The sequence below is a fragment of the Mus caroli genome, chromosome 5 (assembly GCF_900094665.2).
Source record: "Mus caroli chromosome 5, CAROLI_EIJ_v1.1, whole genome shotgun sequence".
In the NCBI taxonomy this organism is placed as follows: domain Eukaryota; kingdom Metazoa; phylum Chordata; class Mammalia; order Rodentia; family Muridae; genus Mus; species Mus caroli.
The window spans coordinates 61,181,383-61,186,832 of NC_034574.1; the positions used below are offsets into that span (position 1 = coordinate 61,181,383).

The 5,450-nt window shown below is 42.4% G+C and overlaps 1 long non-coding RNA gene across 1 annotated transcript in view; it reads left to right on the plus strand.

The window, feature by feature from the left end:
• The window catches only part of LOC110294211, a 61,706-nt gene that overhangs the window by 33,649 nt on the left and 22,607 nt on the right, over window positions 1-5,450 (plus strand). Inside the window, exon 2 of the long non-coding RNA XR_002377926.1 lies at window positions 1,452-1,548. This is a non-coding gene — a long non-coding RNA (uncharacterized LOC110294211). The remainder of the gene's footprint in view (window positions 1-1,451; window positions 1,549-5,450) is intronic.

Genomic DNA, 5,450 nt, shown 5'->3' on the forward strand with positions numbered 1-5,450 from the left:
CCTCCCTCTCCCTCTCTCTCTCTCCCTTCCTCCCTTCTCTCTCCCTCCCTTTTATTTAATTTTTTGTGAGTTTCACATCATGCACCTCGATATTACTTATCTCCCCATCCCTTTGTATCTTCCCTTCACTCTTGGCAACATCCTACCTCCCAGTCAAACAAACAGAAAACAAACAAAAGAATCTCATTGTGAAAGCTGTAATGTGTCACACAGTATACTCCTTTGTTCATACATCTTTACTTGCAAATGTTCATTGCCATGACCTGTTGGTCTGGCTCAAGGCCCCTGGTTTCTATTACACCATCAGTGCTGGATCTTTACCGGGACTCATCTCAGATATCCTGTTGCTGCCCTGTGTCATGGAGGTCCTGCAACTTTGGATCTGTAGAACTTGCCTAGCAGATCACAGAGGGGATATATTTTGGGTCAGGCCAACTCAAAGCCCTGGATCTGAGCCTGGGTGGTAGCTAAGTTGGTCAGCCCACCATCTCTCCCTCTTTCATACCACCAGGGCCAGCTCTCCAGCATTGCCCCTAACAACTCACTTAATGTTGCAGATGGCAAGGGGTGGGCCATCTCTCCAGCTCTCATTACCCTAGGGCCAGCTCTCTGGTCTGTCACAGATGACAAGGGATGGGGAGGGGCGTTGGGTCGATTATATTAAATGTAATCAGTTTTACAAAGTACTCTGATTCTTGCTTCTGTCAAAAACGCCAATGTGAAATGGAATATAGCACAGGAATCTTTTGGAAAGGGTGTGCTTGCAGCCAACCATTGAACTGAGCGCAGGAGTTAGAGAAAGGATTGAAGGAGTTGAGGGGGTTTGCAACCCCATAGGAAGAACAACAATACGAACCAACCAGACTCCCCTCCTCCCAGTGCTCCCAGGGACTAAGCCATCAACAAAGGAGTACACATGGCTCCAGTTGCATATGTAGTAGAGGCAGGTATCAGTTGGAGGAGAGGTCCTATGAAGGCTCAATAGATGCCCCAGTGTAGGGGAATCAAGGGTGGGGAGGTGAGTGTGCGTGAGTGGGTGGAGGAACACCCTCATAGAAGCAGGGGGGAGGGAGGATGGGATAGGGGGTTTTCAGGAGGAGGGAAAACCGGGAAAGGGGATAACATATGAAATGTAAATAAAGAAAATATCCAATGAAAAAGAATATGAATTCTGTACAAGCAAGGAATATATCTTTTTTTGAACAACATTTTAGTCACAGGGCTATTTTTTTAAATATTTTTTTCCCTCTGCTTACAAGGAAACAGTCACTTCATTTCAACCTGAATGTTGTTATCAGATTTGTTATGCTACTATAAAGCTTTATAAGTGATTTTTGGGCATTGCTGTATTGGAAATCTGTTCCCTTATAACACAGGAGGCTACAGTAATTCTCTAAAGTGTGATATAGAGCAGCAAAAAGTGATTTCATTGCCCTTTTTAATTGAGTCAGCAGAGCTGTGACTGTGGAGCCATCAAGGCTGAGAGTTCAGAGAAGCCACGGGCTGCTGCTCAGAACTCGGAAGGAACTGTGGACACTGCCAGGTGGGGTATGGATCCCTACTCTAACGTCCTTTAGTTTTGTTTGTTTGTTTTTTTAAAATATTTTCTTTATTTACATTTCAAATGTTATCCCCTTTCCTAGTTTCCCCTTCGAAAATCCCCTATCCCCCCCCCCCAACCCACCCACTCCCATTCCTGGCCCTTGCATTCCCCTATTCTGGGGCATAGAACTTTCACAAGACCAAGGGTCTCTCCTCCCATTGATGACCAACTAGGCCATCCTCTGCTACATATATAGCTAGAGCCACAAGTTCCACCTTGTGTTTTCTTTGATTGATGGTATAGTTCCAAGTAGCTCTGGGGGTACTGGTTAGTTCATATTGATGTTCCTCCTATGGGGCTTCAGACCCTTTCAGCTCCCTGGGTATTTCTCTGGCTCCTTCATTGGGGACCTTGTGCTTCGTCTGACCTCCTTTAATTGTGCTCATCCTCAGCAGTACTGCTGTCATATTACCTATTGACCCAATTGCTTTCTAAGACTTGTGGGAGCAGAGATCAGTGATAGGATTAAAGCGTAAGCAACAGAAAGATAAAAGAAGACAGGCATTGTCCCGTATCAATGATCAACAAACAAATCATACAGTCCTCAACTAATCAGGAGACATGGTGAGTGTGAACAACTCAGCTTTCTTGAGTCATGTCTGAGTGCCAGTCTCATTGTGGCTTCTAATTCACACTCTAAGATAGCTGTTCTGGATCCAGACCTTATATCTGCACTAAGCCAGCATGAACTCTTCTTGAAGCTTGGATGTATCTTTTGTGCTTATGCCCACTAGCCATAATTTGTCCATATAGCAAAATGTAGTTGTAAAGGGGACTGCAATGTAAATTTCAGTGTGATGAACTGTGTTCCTAGTTAATAATTAGTGGTTTTATTATTGTGGTAGGGAAATATGAACATGGGATACAATTAGCGAACTTGGCCATGATTTTGAAATAGTTTGTCCTAGGAGACTTGCTTATCAGCATTGACAATATTTACCACTATTGGCAACAAACATCGAGTATAAGTTTAGTTTTTGTTATTTTAATAGATGACACAAATTCTCCTTAAGAACTCAGCCTATTTTCTGGATATGCACAATGAGTTTGTGAGTTATCTTTCTTAGTTGCTATAAGAAGAGAACACATATCTGTATGCTGATCCAAGTGCCCTGACACACAGACATACCACAATCTTCACAGGTATATCGTCATATTTCAGTCAGAGAGAGAGAGAGAACTTGGCAGGAAATTTCCATGTGTCTATACAATTCTATCCTTTAGAACACTGAGCTGGGGGTAGTCCCTAGAGCAAATTATGTGACTGTTTAGAGAGCTGGCGTGGGGGATGGTGTCTCTCAGCTTTATTTGGTCTACCTTCTTTCATTAATTGGGGGCTTTTTCCTGCATATGTGTGTGGTGTGTCCATGCATGTTTGCAATTTGTGGCACATGCATATGTATATATGTATGTATGTGTGTGTATGTATGTGTGTGTATGTATGCATGTATGTATGTATGTATGTAGTCCAGAGGTTAATTCTAGATGTCTTTCCTCAATCATTTTATACTTTATTTACTGAGGCAGGATCTCTCACTGAACCCAGAGCTCCCAGTGTTGTCTAAGATAGCTTGCCAGCTTGCTTGAGGGATTCCTTGTCTCTCATCCCTAGGCACTGGGGTTACAAGTTGACTGTCACATTCTCTTGGTCCTAATGCTGGCTATTTAGACGAGTTCTGGGCATCTGGACTCCAGTCTTCATGTATGTGTAGCAAGTTCTTTACCACTGAGTCATCTCCCCAGGTCCCAACACGGAGCTTCTATCTTCTGCTCTCACACTTCACATTCCAGCCAACAGGGAGAGGAGGAAAACGGATGTGGTCTTCTCTCTATGGACAAATCTAGGAGTTGCATAGGGATCATTTTAAATAGAACTGTCTTCTGAGGTTATGGCTTATTTGCTGTTAATTTTGTGACTATAAACAATAGCATAATTACTCTATCACTGATCTATCTATGTCTGCATCTATCTATCTATCTATCTATCTATCTATCCATCCATCTATCCATCCATCCATCTATCCATCCATCTATCCATTCATCCATCTATCATCTGTCTATCCATCCATCTATCATATATCAATCATCTATCTATGTCTTTTAATCTCTTTTTAATTCAGTTATTTGTTCAAGACAAGAGATTGTAATCATTACTCAGCCAAAATGATTGCGCTGATTAGTTTTATGTCAAATTGATATATCTATAGTGATCTTAAAGAAAGGACCCTGAGTTGAAAAACATACCTCCATAAGATCTGGCTGTAGGATGTTTTCTTAATTAGTGATTGATGTGAGAGTGTTAACCCATTGTCGATGTGAGAGTGTTAACCCACTGTGGGCAGTGCTACCTCTGGGCTGGTGGTCCTGTGTTCTATACAAAAGCAGGCTGAGCAAGCTAGTAAGCCACACCTTTCCATGGCTTCTGATCACCTCCTGCCTCCAGGTTCCTACCCTGTTTTAGTTCCTGTCTTGGCTTCCTTCAATGATGGACTACGATATAGAGGCCAAATAAATACTTTCCTTAGTTTGTTTTTGGTCATGGTGTTTCATCATAGCATAAAATCCTAACTAAGACAACTACTAACTGCAAATATATTTTTCCCCACTATTATAAGTATGCAATGTATTTCTCTTAGTGAGATTCAGGGGGTATTAGTATACATACTCCCCCGTCCCCATAGCCAGTGACGACTCCCTATTTATGAAATAAGTCTTTTCTTTTGTATTGATTTGTATGCTTTTTTAATTACATAAGAACAGAAATCCTAAACAATGAATATTTCCGATCTATCTTTTGTATTTCCTGTGCCCAAAGGGCTCTTGTAGAAGCTCCTTGCAGTACTGTTGTTATGGTCTTGAGACTCCAGATAAATGAGAACAATTTTCTCTCCTTCTTAAAAATGAGTTTAGAAAGTGCTTCTCTGTGTGGCTGGGCTGCAGGCACTCCACACTCAATGCATCCAAGAGAAACCATTAGCCATTATCCTATCAGAGTTCCATCAGGCTCCCAGCTACAGACCTCAGCGCCACTTGTAGCTTTCCCCTGCACACAGCTGTTCCAGGATGTTTGCTAATCCAGGTTGCTAGATTCACGTTTCTTCCCTGGTTGCCACTGTTTCTACTCTCAGGGCTGTGCCGTGGCTGTGACACCATTGTGGAGTTCTCGCCTTTAGCTCTCCCTCCCCGGAACCTGTCCACTGATTTCAGTTATCTCTTAATTACAGGTCCAGACACACTCCTCCTGCTGCTCTTACTAATTCTGTGGCCACCAACTGTCTTCAGGACAGAATCTAAACTCATTCATCACGTTCATGGCTGAACCCAAGATGGCTATCCTAGCTTTTTTCTCTTAACTTCTTTCATCCCTTCCCCATGTCCATGTTCATTAATTCCAAATCATTTCATTTTTGCTAACTGTCCCACAAATCCATTTCTCTTCCAGTTACCATGATTAACATGTTCAGAGACAGATCCAGTGTTCTTTATTCCAGAAGGCTTTCCGTACTCATTCAAATTTAACTGCTCCACTCACCACACTATTACTGGATATGTACAGCTCAGTTTCCTTCTAAGTTACTTAACATGCAGGATGTTTGTTGAGACAATACATTCTAAAGCTAGCAAAGTGCCTATTTGTCTTTGTACACCGCCTACCACCGCATAGCAGATTTTTTTTCTTTTTTTTTTTAATTAGGTATTTTCCTCAATTACATTTCCAATGCTATCCAAAAAGTCCCCAATACACTCCCCCCCCAGTCCCCCTCCCCACCCCTTGGCCCTGGCATTCCCCTGTACTGGGGCATATAAAGTTGGCAAGTCCAATGGGCCTCTCTTTCCAGTGATGGCC